This window comes from Pan troglodytes, chromosome 21 (genome assembly GCF_028858775.2).
Source record: "Pan troglodytes isolate AG18354 chromosome 21, NHGRI_mPanTro3-v2.0_pri, whole genome shotgun sequence".
In the NCBI taxonomy this organism is placed as follows: Eukaryota; Metazoa; Chordata; class Mammalia; order Primates; family Hominidae; genus Pan; species Pan troglodytes.
Window position 1 is genome coordinate 29,134,138 of NC_072419.2, and position 15,435 is coordinate 29,149,572.

Sequence of the window (15,435 nt, forward strand, 5' to 3'; positions counted from 1 at the left end):
GAGACCTGAGTAGCCCCTTTGCTTTCGCTGTATGTTTGTGTTGCACTGAGCTGAGGGCTTTGTGAGCTCATAGGCTACTTCAAAAGCTGTTGAAAACAGTCAAAACAGAAACTGAATACATGTGAATTAAGCATTTCCTTTTTTATATAAATCTGTGAGTCTTTTTTTTTTTAAATAACATCTATTGGTTTATATGGAGGGACCCCGTTAAGCAATTTTCACTGGATGCAGTTTCAGCTTGAAAGAACAAAAAGTAGAAGAAAAGTGTCTAGGCTCTTTTAACCTTCAAGCATGGCCACACTTAGGAGGATGATCACCTGAGAATCATAAGTTCTTTCCTGAAGACTCTGTAGAAGGACATTTGGATTACAAATCATTTTTGACATTCATCAAGTACTCAAATATATGTTTTAATTGTGCCTGATGCACATTGCTTCTTTTATAATGCACTAATCTTACTCTAAGCAAAGTATGTAGCAATTTTGAGATAAGGAAGAAAGTTTCTGAGCTTTCATGAGGTGGCTGCCAAGATCATGACCACCTGTGGGGTGCTGGGTACATTACCCTTGAGAAGATGCTCTGAAATGACATTGTTTCTTCTTTTCATTTATCGCAAAGGGTTTCATTCTTTATTTATTTATTTTTTTTAGTTAGAGTATCACTCTGTTGCCCAGGCTGAAGTGCAGTGGTATGATCATAGCTCACTGCAGCCTCAAACTCCTGGCCTCAATTGATCCTCCCACCTCAGCCTCCTGAGTTGCTGGGAATACAAGCACATGCCACCATGCCGGGGTAATTTTTTTTTTCTGATGGCGGAGAGACAGGGTCTTGCTATGTTGCCCAGGCTGGTCTCAAACTGCTGGTCTTTAGTTACCCTTCACCCTTACCATCACAAAGTATTGAGATTGCAGATGTGGGCCACCGCACCTGACCAAGGGCTTCATTCTTAATGTCTACCTTCTGTCCTGGATTCTGGATCCTTTGAATAGATTCCACCTGTGAGAAGCTTGAAAACATCAGATGTATGCAAATTAAAACCCTAGGTACTAGTTTTACCTGTTAAATTGGCAAAAATTCTAAAATTTGTTAACATGCAGTATTAGCCAAAGTTTCACTAAAAATTATGCCCTTGTAGCGGTATGGGAATAAAATCAGTACAGCTTTTATGGACAGATTGGTAGCCCATGCTTTGTCCCCACAATTCTGCTTCTAGTGTCTTCATCCTACAACTGTAGAAGTGAACAAAGATTTACATGTCACATTTATTGTCATAGCGAAAACATGGAAACATCATGCTAATCAGCAGGAGACTAGTTACATAAAGCATACTCATACAAAGGAATTTTAGCAGCCATGAAAAAGGATGACTAATTACAATGCGCAGGCACTGAGGGGTCTCCAAGACACAGTGTCACGAGAAAAGCAAAGGGCAGATATAGTTTATTCCTCTTTGTAGACAAAGGCACACATATGCTTAGATACATGCAGAAAATTTCCTGGAGGATAGAGAATAAATTATAACAACCGGTAATCTTTCAGGTGTGGAACTGACAACCTGAGGGGAGAGGAGGAAGAATTTGCTTTTTATTTTATAAACTTTTGTATGACTTTGTTTAAAAAAAATCATATTTGTATATTATCTTATTATAATCAGGGTTGTTTATTTATTTATTCATTTAAAATGGAGTCTTGTTCTATCACCCAGGCTAGAGCGTGGTGGCACAATCTCAGCTCACTGCAAACTCCCCCTCCCGGGTTTAAGTGATTCTCTTGCCTCAGCCTCCCAAGTAGCTGGGATTATGGGCGTGCTCCACCATGCCTGTCTAATTTTTGTATTTTTAGTAGACATGGGGTTTCACCATGTTGGCCGGGCTGGTCTGGAACTCCTGACCTCAAGTAGGCCACCCCCCTCAGCCTCCCAAAGTGCTGGGATTACAGGTGTGAGCCACTGCACCCAGCCTAATTTTTCTTTGTAATAAGCAAAAAAATCCATCTGTGGCCGTGACTCTACATTTCCTGATTTAATCCACACTACTGGATTAGTGTGGTAAACAAGAGTTTACCACCTGGCCACTTCAGTCTCTCTGACAATCTCTTAAGCACGAGTGAGAAGTCTTAATTCTTAGCATTCCTGTGCTCAGGTCTTTCCTGTCATATCAAAAACATTACGTTATGTTCTATGAAACCCCCTGGGCTCCAGACCTCTTCCCTCCCAGTGATGCTTTCCTGGTTCTCTGGACGCTTTAGCAGTTGTATTAACCTTCGTGAATGCCATCGTATTCGTTTTCTATTGCTATATAACAAATTGCCATAAGCTCAGAGGCTTGAAACACACACATTTTTTTTTTTATATCATGGTTTCTGTGGTCAGGAATCCTGGCACAGCTTAGTAGGCCCTCTACCTCAGGACCCACAACAGGCCGGGTTCCAGGTGTTGTCTGGGGCTGGGATCTCATTGTAAGGCTCAGCCAGGGGAGGATCCACTTCCAAGCTCATGAGGCTGTTAGCAGAATTCAGTTCCTTGCCTTCTGTTGAATTGAGGGCCTCAGTCTCTAGCTGGGTTCTAGCTGGGCAAGGCCATCTCAGTTCCCTTCCACATGGGCCTACCAACATGGCCCCCAACATATCCCTTGCTAATTTACCAACACCAGCAAAGCAGAGAGTTGACCAGCAAGACCGATGTTCCAATTGTATATAATCTTGTGTGATTCATCTACCAGTTAGAAGCAAGTCACGAGTCTCACCCACACTCAAGGGGAGAGGATTATGTAAGGGCATAAATACCAGGAGGTGGGATAATTGGGGGGTCACCTTAGAATTAGCCATAGTCATGAAAGTTGTATGACAGTCGGGTAGCCTAAAAGGAATGACATCAGGAAAGTCTAATAATCGTGAATGATTTTCCCTAAGTGTCTCCTCATCTCGTCACTTATTTAGAACTTCCCTGGGGTCTTTCCAGACCACTCTTCACCCACCCTGTGCTCATTCCTCTATCTCCTTTTCTTCTGGGCTTCATCTGATAATGCCAACCTGTGTTGAAAGATTAATTCCAGCCTTTCCTCCTTGTGTCCTTTGCCTGTATCCTGAGGGTTATGGGAAGTGGCTTGGGAGCAAGGAGAGGTGGGATTACATGGCAACCAGTGGGCTCCTTCTGGATCTGGTTCCTGGCCCGAGTGTTACCTTCCTGCCACCCAGGCTCAGCTTGCCTACTGCACCCCTGCACTGCTACTCACTCTATGTTATGTTTCTTCTTTTCTTTTCTTATAAGAGTAATCACCCTCTTAAGTTCCCTGGTGAACTTCTCTGGGTAGGTGGGTCTGGAACCCAATGGATGTTCCACAGAACATTACTGAATGCTTTTACTATGACAGGGAAGACCATCTCCCTCTGAAGTTTATTTTCTTGTTTTTATCTGCTTTCCCTCTAGAGGGTTAAGATGAAGGGGTCTTTTTTTTTCCTTGTCCACTGCAATATTTCCAGGACCTGGAATGGCTCCTAGCACATGGTAAACATCTAATAAGTATGTGTGAAGTAAATAATTGGATTAGTCATTGAGTACTCAATGTGTCCTGTGAATCCAGTAGGTGGAGGAAGCACCATTGCTGCCATGGTCCTAAGGGTCATTTCTCACAACTATTTCTTAGGTAGCTGTATAGCTATGAACCTAAACCCCTTGCAATCCTAGTGTTACTGACTTTTGTCTTGCTAATATCTAAGCATTCCTTATCCTCCCTCTCTTCTCACTAACCATTGAGGATTACAATGGCTAGACTAAGACATACTCCAGGAAATCAGCCCACAGGGTGTGATGGGACCCTGGAAGTGGCTTCCCATCTTCTGTCTCTGCATTGGTCAGTGGCTAGAAATGTCTGGCTGTAACTAAGAAATAGCTACAAAATTTGGAGCCTGACAACTGCCCCTGTTTACTTGCATATTTGTTGCCACAGAGGGCATAATTATAGACAGAGATTGAGAATGGCAGTAATGATGCGTCAGCCTCACAAGGTGCTCAGGGTGTGTCAGGCTGTGAACACTGTGCTTCGTCTGTGGCAGTGTCTCCCTTAATCCTCACACCAGCCCTTCCTGGATGGGAGGTGGGGGTGGTTCCCACTGAGGCATCACTAATTCTAAAAACAACTACCTGGTCAAATGTAAATGCAAATTCTAAGCTAGCTTATTAGGCGAATGTCAGTGAAAATAATTTTAATAGCATTCTTGCATTAGGAAGAAGCCTTAATGAAAACACAATTTTAACATAATTAGATTGAAATAGTTCAGCACTGCATACATAATCTGAAATGATCTTACTTAAGCTCACCTAGCACATTGACAAGTCACCGTTGTAAGCTTTTAAGAAATGGATTTCTAATATTTGATTTTTCTTAGTGTTTATTCAAAATTTAATTTTACCATTAAAATTTGCATTATATGGCTCATTAAGGCAACACCTTTCTCATTACTGTAACAAGAAGACACGTTCAAACAAAGGCACTTCAGAGTGCTTGGGCCTTTCTGAAGGTCCACACCTCACAGGCCTTCTTTGAGCTGGCCAGTGTTTCTTGCTCTTAGTCACAGATATCTTCTCTCACATTGATAAGAATGGACATTTTCTGTCAAATTTTAAGTCGTTAAAAAATAGCGTACATTTTCATTGACCTCCTTCTTTTTAGAGTCTATTTCTGAAAACCAATGCTTTCTTTCAGTAGCGTGTCCCTGCTATCTCCTCTTCACTGTTTGTGGGTAGGGAGTGAGGGTAGGAGTGGGGATGACAGTCTGCTAGAAGCCCTTCAAAAGAAGGGGAGGACAACACTGCCCAGCGCCATCACCACACAGATTGTCCCATAGTGCTGGGAGACAGGGATGGCAAGTTCACAGCAGGAATATTTTTTCCACTGTACTGGTATGTGCCAAATGTTTATGTAGAGGGGGTAATTAGGTGCTGTTTTTGGTGAACGAAGCACTCCCATGGGCTTGGTGGGGTCTTGGAGACAGCACGTGCTGTGTGCTAGAACAACCTGCAGTGAGAGATGACACAGGCTTGCATCTGGTTGTCCCACTTCTGGATTGTGTCACTTTGGGCTACTTTCTTCACTTTGTTGAACTCCAATTTCCTTATATATGAATTGAGGGTAAGGGGAAGTGATAAGTTCCCAAGGTCTTTGGAGGCTTACTATTTAATGAACAAATTCTTACATAGTACCCTCTTTGACAGGAGGTAAGACGTCAAGTTGTAGTATTTCCAGCCTCACCCTCAGGATATCCCACCAATTTCTAAGGTAGACCAGTGTCTCCCTAGGACTCGTACAAAGCTGGGAATCTGACAGCAAGGAAGAGGCATGGGGACATTGCCCAATGTGTAGAAAACCACCATGTCTGCCACAACATGCAACACCAGAAGAGAGAAGAAGAACCCATGTGGAGAGAAACCTCATCCAAGGAACTGAAGAAAATCCCCATAGTGAGCCCTCCTGGCTGCTTCTTCCTCGCTTGTGCTTAAGAGAACTCCTGTTTTTCGTTCCACCCACCCACTGCCCAATCTTCCTTTTTTCCCAATGTTCATTTTTACTAAATGTCATCTCCACTCATGCAGGGGCTTAGACCCCAAACCCAAGTTTTATTCTTACTTTCTTACTTTCCCACATAGTCAGTGTCCAATCCACGAGCAAGAGTTGTTGACACAAACCTCAAACACCTCTCATCCCCTCCACTGATGCCCTAATGGTCCAAACCATCTATTATCTCTTTGTAGTTCTTGGGACCACTGGAGCTGCTAAGTAAACATTCTTCTTCTTCTATGCTTTGCCCCTAACCCACGGCAGACAGGAATCTTTAAAAATGTAAATCTGATCATATCACTTCCATCCTTAAAGCTCTCCAATAGTGTCCCATTGAACAAAATGAAATCTCTGCAGAAATAAACCTCTGGAGAAATATAGATTGACTACAATCCTCAGCCCCTAAATTATACTGCAGAGTGGAGGATGCTTAGGATTCAGATAAAATGGGAAGGAAGTCAGTGACAGTGTAGTCACCGTAGGCCAGAGGTAGAAAGTCCAGTCAGAACCACTCACTCATAAGCATGCTGAAAAGTGGAAAAGCAACTATGCAAATAAACTTCAGCAAAAAAGAAGAGACATAGTGTGCTCTGTCCATTAGGATGATTCCAGCTGCAACTATCAGAACATCTTGCAAGAAACGTCTGAGACAAACAGGGATTTTTTCCCTCATATAACAAGTCTAGAAGTGGGGAGCTGATTGATCTCAGTGCTCTGGGTCAGCAGCTGTGCGATTCTCTCAGAACTGGCCTCCTGATCACTAAATGACTTCAGTAGCTCAGTGCATCGCATCCCCACCGCACAGTCACTGGAAGGGGTAGGGGCAATGCCGGGCTGTTCTCCTCTGCTCACTTCCTATTCTCTCACTGCAGAGAATCAATCCTTCCCAGAATCTTCCCAGCAGAGCTCAGAATTTGCCTTAAGTCACTTTGGCCAGGATTGTGTCACAAATCACTACAGCCCACTGGTCTGGCACATCTTATCTGAGATCAAGGATCTCCCCTCAAGGCCTGAATAAGGTTGGGGTTCTGTAAGTAAAAAAGGGGGAAATATTGCCCAAATAAGTGGGCAACCACAATGACTGCACCATGTGCAGAAAAGGGAGAGGAAGAAGCCAGACTGGAAAAGGCATAATGCAGGAAGCAGAAGAAAGTTCCCCACCAGCGAAGGCTTCATTTCGTGTTATTGAGGCGCTAATGAAGGACATGAACTAAGGAAGAAGAAGGAGTCACTCAATAACTTAATGCAATGTGTGATTCTAGACTGGCTCCTGGACGGAAAAAGGACGTTGGTGAGGCAAGTGGTAAGATTGGAGTAGATCCAAAGGCTGGTTCACAGGGCTGCGTTACTATTAATTTTCTGGTTTTGATACTTGCACTGTGATTATATAAGATATTAACTTTTGAGGAAGCTGGGTGCAAGACATATGAAAGAAAGTTCTTCGTACTATTTTTGTAACTTTTTCATAAGTCTGAAATTATTTCAAAGTGAAAATTAAAAAATAAAAAAATCTCAAGAACAAGAAATTGAAAAAATTGTATGAAATAAGTTTTTTTTAAGCTAAGAGCATAAATTGAGAAACTACTTCTATCCATAACTTGTACATATAGCAGGAATTACCAAGAATATACCTAACAGGGCTAAAAGCTGTGTAAGTGACCCAGAAAAAGCCTGAGATAATGATAATTAACTATAATTAGACAATTAATGGAAACATCATAGATATAGAAGACAAATAACTTATGTTTAAACACTTTGTTTGCTTATGTCCTCATTTTTCACAGCCAGAGTCAGATATTGTCAAAAGTTGAAATGTATCCTCAGTAATAATGACTACAATCTTATAAAGGTTTTTTTTCTTTCCTTTTCTTTCTTTCTTTGTTTCCTTCTCTTTCTTTTTTCAGATGGGGTCTTGCTATGTTGCCCAGGCTAGAGTGCAGAGCTATTCTCCAACATGATCATAGCACACTGCAGTCTCAAACTCCTGGCCTCAAACGGTCCTTCTGCCTCAACCTCCTGAGCAGTTGAAACTACAGGTGCACTGCACCACGCGAAACTTTCATAAAGGTTTTTTTCTTTTTCTTTTTGAGACAGAATCTCGCTCTGTCACACAGGCTAGGGTACAGTGGCGTGATCTCCACTCAGTGCGACCTTTGCCTCCTGGGATCAAGTGATCATCACCTCAGGCTCCCAGGTAGCTGGGACTACAAGCCAGCACCACCATGCCTGGCTAATTTTTTGTATTTTTTGTAGAGACAAGGTTTGCCATGTTGCCCAGGCTTGTCTCAAACTCCTGAGCTCGAGCAATCCATCCACCTTGGCTTCCCAAAGTGCTGGGATTAGAAGTGTGAAGTCACTGCACCTAGCCTCATAAAGGTTTTTATACTCATTTTATTTTAACTTTAAAGAATTGTTTAGAAATGATTACTTCCTGCAGCGGGAAAATATTATATGATTTCTAGCGATTTATCATGTTTTACTTCAACATCTTTTTCTTTTGTTAAAGTAAAAATACTTTAGTTAATTCAATTGAAACGGTATAAATACGGTGATGCTATTTTCTGAGGTCATCTGTGTATCTCCATCTAGTTGTCTTTCTGTTTGTCTGCCTATTTATCTATCTTTCTGTCTGTCTATATGCAAAGATGGATGTTTTAGATAGTATTTACCAACCTCTAACACTGGTTGTTTCAGTTTACATAATTTTGGGCGATTTCTGTTGCTTTCTTTATACTGCTTTGAATTTTAAAAATTCAGAAATTTTCAAGGGAGCATGTGTTTTATTATTTTAAAAACGTAAAAGAACAGATGGATTTAAAAAACAACATAACTTACATAGATTGAGATGGGATCAATAACATTGCTGTGTGTTGCATGTTTCAGTGTGAATAAAACCTGCGTTCAAAATAGTGATTGTTCCTCCTGTTCCTGCCTGGAATGCCTTCTTATTGCTTCTCTTCTCATCCTGTCTCACTCTCCTCTTTGTTTAGCCTCCCTTCTTTCAAGACCTAGTTTAGGCAAAGATCACTCTCTCTCTCTTCTGTGACATTTCATCCTATTAACTGTCTGTGTCGTTGAGGCAGAATCTGTCTATGACTCATCCAGGGCAGGGGCCAGCTTGTCTCTTTGCAATCTTCATACCCATCACAATGCTTCATGTATGTTATAAGATTCAAAAATGATAAACCCTGGGTTATCAAAAGGCAGGGGAACATCACTGAGTGGGAAAGGTGATGCAGAGACGAGTTGGAATAGAAACACCAATAAATATAAACACTTGGAGTTTACGGAATGCTTGTGGCAGAAGGTGCCTTACATGCCAAGAGACAATTACTCCAAGTCTGCAATACATAACCACTAGCTTTTATTAATATCTTAAGGGAAATTTTCAGCCCGAAAATTAATATCACTGACTGGTTCTTAGTTGTTGTATGGTTTCTTTTCCTTCAGGTTAGAGTTCTTAATTCTTCTGTTCCCTTGTTTCTCCAGTTGTAAACTTAAGATGATGACGTCTTCTGTAGATATCACTTGTCAAGTGTGCACAAATAACCTGTACCAGGAAGCTAAAGTCTGCTCCCAGGCCACTTGGCTGATACCTGACCAGGATGCTGACCTCCTCTATGGAGTTCTGTTTCCTTATCTCTGCACTGGGCAGCCCTGAGTTGGCCTTCCTCTGCAGGGCTGCTTCTTGGCACAGCTCCTAGCCAGTGATAAAGGACTTGACAAACATGGTGTGCTGAATCATATCTTCTGTGGGAGGGTGAGCCAGAGGTGAGGCATTGATATGGAGAAGGATGGCGACATATTTCTGATACCTACTGTGGGCGCCTATGAGCAAAAGTCTTTCCTGGATGTAGTTATGCAGCACCACACACTAACAATATTCATCATCATCATCATAGCTACCACTGAATTGGGGGTTTTCTCTGTCCCAGGTAGGGGAATGCTTGGCAGATTTGACACCTCAAGTTGGTCGTTTTTTAACCACGCACCTTATGATACAATTATTTTCAGTACCAATCATGAAATAAATCAAGTAATAATAGTGGTTAGAAAAGAAACATGAACATGGAACACTTTTAATGAACTTTGCATATTTAATCATGCCAACAAATAATAATAACAAAGAGCAAAAAAACAAACAAGAAATAGATTAATTCTTTTAAATAGAATTAATGTATATTTTGGAAAAAATACAGAAGAATGGATTCTGCAAGTTTCAGAGAATGATTTATGCATAAATGACAAGATTGAAGTAATTTAAATTCTGGTTTTTCAGCTTTGTAATCAGTTTGTAATCATTTCTCCTGGCTCCAAACCACTGTTCAAATGCAAAAGTCAGAGACTCCAATTGCACACAAAGTAGCTCAAAAATTCTGAACCCTAATGATCTTACTCTAGACATCAGTGCACATAGCTAAGTCCATGTATGCTATGTCCATGGCTGACTGTATAATTGACCGACTCATGTAAATAAAATCTTTACTAAAGGATGGGTAATAAAAATGTGCTAATTTGACATTTACCTAAGTATTATGCTATTAAAACTCAACAGTAATCACAGTAATTGTTTAGAATTTGTTTTAGATCAGCAATTCTTTCCCCCAGGTAGGCGTATTTTACCACAAATAACGTCTGGAATTTTCAATGCAGGATGATACTTCAAGTTATTGTTGCTTTTAACTTTTGTAGAGACCATGAATCCCTTGACTGCTGACTCCCTGGTCCCAGCACTGTGCTGATGAATTCCTGATGTCCACGGAGCTACTACAAGATCTGAGATTTATAGCTCTGAAACCTCAGAAGATAATCGAGATGATACCTTTGGATAAATAACCTGAATGTATCAACTAGACTGTTTGAAAAGACACATTTTAATAAATAACCTGAATATATAAGCCAGATTGTTTCAAGGGCTGTAGAAGAAACATTTTAAATCTTTTCTCTGAAAAGACTATTAAAAACACAGAAAACGGGATACTAATAGAAACAATTCAGAAAGGCTTAGCAGGACAACTCAGCAAAACAACACATCAACGACCACTTTTAACAGTCTGTGGAAGTCTTTTGCCAGTAAAGGAAGCCATGGAGTTGTCCTTGATGCTTTTGTTTTTAGTCCTGTAACCTAGTCATTAAAACCTCCCATGGAACTTTTGCTCGGTGGCATCTTGGATTGGGAGAAGACAACGGTCTTCTTGTCTGTCACCGACACATGTCAATGGTTGAGAGCTATAAATCAGTACATCCAAAAAAATTGCTCTTTCCTTGATGTAATCCCAAATGTATCCAACATACAAATGAAATTAGCTTCCTATAATTTAGTTGTCTTGTTCGCATACCTCAAGATAAGCTTCTTCCAAGACGCCATTCCCAAAGAATAAAAATTAGAAGATCAAGAAGGAGCAGATTCAGTTTTGCCTAAGTCTCATTACATCATCACAATCGTCTGTTGATCAAGTGTTCCACTATTCTTTCCAGTTTTCATTTTTAAGGCACTTCAAGAGATAATGCCAGCTGGTTAATTCTGGTGCTCATATAATACATCACAAATGCATGAGACAGATTGGATAAGTATAGCTACATATCAATTAGTGGAAAATCATTGATGTTTGGGTGCATTTTTATTCAATTCAACTATTCTGATACAAAACAATTTTTTAAAAATTCAGCCAAAAATGATAAGTTCCTCAGTCATATAAAATAATTGACTAACTTCAGTTCACTGTTTAATGGTTTTCCTGGATTCTGTAGAGAGCTACAGTCAGCAAAGGTGACACATGCCTGAGACCTGGAGCCATTACTCACTCAGCAAATAATCCTATCACTGGACTCATGGGAGAATTATCTTTCATGTCTGCACCTTCAACAGGCTTGTCCCACCTCCCAAGCAAAAAAGGAAAAAGAAACCCGAGTGAAGCATCTAAGGCATTAGTTCTTTGACGTATGTAATTTTTTACCTGTTAGTTTTTTGCAACAAGTGCCAAGTTCTGGCTTCAGTTAAACATAGCATCTAGGTAGTAGGAGCACAAGAGAGATAAGAAAAAGGTAAGGGCACAGTGAAGAGCTAGAGTTTATCTTGAATTAAGGACAAAATCAATTTTTAAAGCACCAAGTTGGTAAATTAACGTGTGTGTGTATGTGTGTGTGTCTGTCGGTCTATCTGAATTTCAATACAAGCACAAAGTATTAGGTTTTTCTTTATTTCCACTAAAGACAAAACAATAAGGAATTGACAAATCATTTCTCAAAGGATTAAGGTTAAACACAAAGAGGTCATCCTGACAGTGTTGATGGGGCAGACACTGGGGATCGTTACCTAGGAGAGTTGGGGAATTTCTCTTCCTGGGGTGGGTTGGGGGAGGGGAATGGGGAAGGAGGGACTCACCTCTAGATGATTTCGGGGCAGTCTTGGCCTTGGGGATGTGACAATGTGTTCAGTCTTCCAAGATCCATTCCATCTTAGGATTCCAGGATAATAAAGGCCGAACAAACCGCTGGTGTCAAGATAGGTCACATTTTGTCTGAACTTTCTCAACAAGAGTGTTTGCATTTCCAGAAGACCTCTAGCTGATGTTGTGATCAGCGCAGGGTTGAAGCAATATAAAGTTCTATTCAAATGATGTTACATTTAGTATTCATCTAGTGTCATTCTTCAGAGAAGCACATTTTGCCCTTCAAAAAGAACTCATTCATCTTGACAATGTTCTTGGTCAGCAGGTATTATTATGATAATACCTTCAGTTTATTTAGCAACCCTCACCCCTTTTCAGGCGAGGTCAAAGCCAGTCAGGCAGTCAGTCAACAACATTGATTGAAGTCTCTTAGTGTGTAGAGCTGTGTATTAAATCACCGTCAAACACCAGCCAGCCCAGACCTCACCGCATACGGAGCACACCTTTGAGGCTGGCAGGCCACGGGCTGAATCTCGCCCCGAGAGGCCCTGCACCCCAGCCTCCTAGAGCCTCAGTCATCAGCTCGTATTTACTCACATTTAGCTCGGGTTGCAGCAAACCTCTCTACATACAAACTTTTGGAGATTTCTCCTCTGCAGACTCTGTCTGTGCCTGACAAGCCACAAGCATCCTCGCCAGGGTTCAGGCAGCTTAAGCTGCCCACGTAGTTAAAAGCAGGAAGCAAACCATTGCCCAGAAATGGAAAGAGCAGACTGACAAACAAAATTAGCTGAACTTTTTTAACTGAAGAAAAAGGGAAGGTGGTTTTCTGAGAGGTGGTGAGCACAGGTTCTTTCCCCAAATCTGTTTGCCATCCGGGTTGGAGTATACCTTGGACTCTGGCCCAGCTGCTCAATTCCCTGCGTCTTACACAGGACGACAGGCAAGGGCCCAGTTGGGGAGGGGACATATGCTCAAATGACACAGGAAATACAAGCCGATTGCCCAAAAACTAGAAGATAGAGCTAGGCAAAAAGGAAAAATAATTAAATGTCACTGGTAATGACACACCCCCAGGTGCCATCACTTCTCGTTGAGATGAATGTCCACTCAAGCCATTGTCCTGTGTGTTTCTTTGTGTAACTGAAACTACATTATTCAAAATAGGACTATTTTACATACATGTCATCACATGAAGCAAATTGTCCCCTTTTAGAGTGCCCTTTGAACTTCTGTATTTTCCCACATACACCATGCATAGCACGCCTGTTAGATTTCCAAAACTGCTCCCTGAGAAACACTGGTGTTTACTTAAGAGACCCTCAAGTAACAAGCTGAAAAAAAAATCCAGTTTTACAAAAAATTATGAAATGCCAAAATGTAAATTTATTGTATTTTAAAAGTAACAAATTATGTGTTACTTTTATAAACAATTTTCTATCCAGTTTTTTACATAAAGAATATTGTACTTTTGTGTTCTAAGTTTAATCTGTTAGTAATTTCCATGATCTGTAAGTACAAAGACTCCTCAAAAGTAGCCTAAATGTCAATGTTTTAGGTGGTATGGGAATGTCAAAAATCTTCCTGGAGCCAAGTGTGGTGGTGTGCACCTGTAGTCCCAGCTACTTAGGAGGCTGAAGTGGGAAGATCACTTGAGACTAGGAGTTTGAGGCTGCAGTAAGCTATGATTGAGCCTGTGAGTAGCCACCATACTCCAGCCTGGGTAACAGTGAGACTGACTTTAAAACAAAACGAAACAAAACAAAGCTCTTTCAGGACGCAGGTTCTTCTAGCTCTCCACGCCACCATCCCCAGTGGGTCGTCTTGCCTTCATCATCCAAGATGATGCTCTTTGTTCATTCTAGGCAGCAAGAAAGGGAAGGAGGGCTCACTGCTCATGTGGCATTTCCATTCACACTTTACTAACTTAAACTAGTCCATGGCCACTGCTGGCTCTTAAGGACTACAGAGCATGTCACTTTTGATTAAGTGACAATGTGTACAGATAAAAATTAGATTCTGTTACTAAGGAAGGCCAGTAAATGAATATTAGAGATGAATATTAGAGGAATAACCTACAGTCTCTGCCTCATTGGGTGTCTGAAAGTTTAAGAAATTTTAAGTTAGAATATCACTTAATATTGGTCCCTAGGGAATTTGATTTAAAGATCACTATTAACTGAAATCCATAGAAAATACCGAGACCTCATTTTAATGAATCTGCATTTATTTTCCTGTCCTTCACTAACAGGCTAATCCAAGATGGTGGTGCTCCAGCTCTGTGCCTCTGGATTTGAAAGCTTGGAGTGTAGAAGACTCCATGGAGGGTGGAGAGGGAGCTGTGAGCTCCAGGCTGGGGCCGTCCGGTATAAGAGCCTCAGCTGATCTCATGAGAGCTTGGCTACCTATGAATTCCCCTCTATGTCTGGCACCAGAACATGGCAAGAAAAAAAGTAGTTCCTGGAAATAGTTTTCTCCAAATAAAGCCAACATGCAAATAGTTTTCAATGTTCATTAACATTAACCTAGCTTCTCCAGTTTGGGATATTTGGGACTTAATGTGGAGTATTAATAACTTCAACTTTTATTCATCTTACATAAGCTTCTAAAAAGATCTAAAACACTAAAGATTTGAGAGTATTTCCTACTGTTTGAAATAAGTACTCAGCAACCCCAAGTTGTGATTTTACTCTTTTATATTCAGCTCTCTCTTTGGCATGATGAAAATCCTGGGCTCACTTCATTTATTTATTTCTTTGTTTATTCATTTGACAGGCATTTGTATTGAGCACTTTCTATGGTTGCAGATTGGCTTCTTCAGGAAAGAGACATGAGGTAGAGTTTTTGAAGAATGGTGTTTATTAAGGAGTACCTTCAGGGCCAATGCCATGTGGAGAGGGGGGAGGAAGGAAGCAGGAGTAGGCAGAGGAAGCAGCTGCCAGCTCACCAGTATGGGAACTGCTGGGACCAGAAAAACCTTTTAAATTGCTCAGATCAAGGTGGCCAGGCCAGGCCATTGTTCAGATCAAGGATGCCTACCACCATCAGTCCTGGGATGTGAGTCTCCCTGGGAATGGCCCTGACCTTGGATGAGGGAGCTTTCTGGAGGCAAGCCACCTCTGAAGGGCTCAGCAGCTGTAGACTGCCTGCGCCAGCACATCCAGTAGCTAGGCAACAAAACCTTTACTGAAGAGGGATTGGGGCAGAGCATCCCCCTCAAAGGTCCACCTTAGGGTTTCATGGCAGTGTTTGTTATAGTGGCTTAGCTAACCATAAGCACTAACCTGCAGTGCATTTCTCTTTCACATCACAGTTCCTGTGTGACTCGCCTAGGTGGCAGGAGTCCAGGGTTCTTTCCATGTTGTTCCTCTGCTATCCACAAGGACGTCATCAACAGCCCTATGGCCAAGGTGCGATGGCTGCTGTGGTCAGGTTTCAGACAGTGAGAGGGAGACTGTGGAGAGGTGCATGTCATTGCCCTAAGGCCT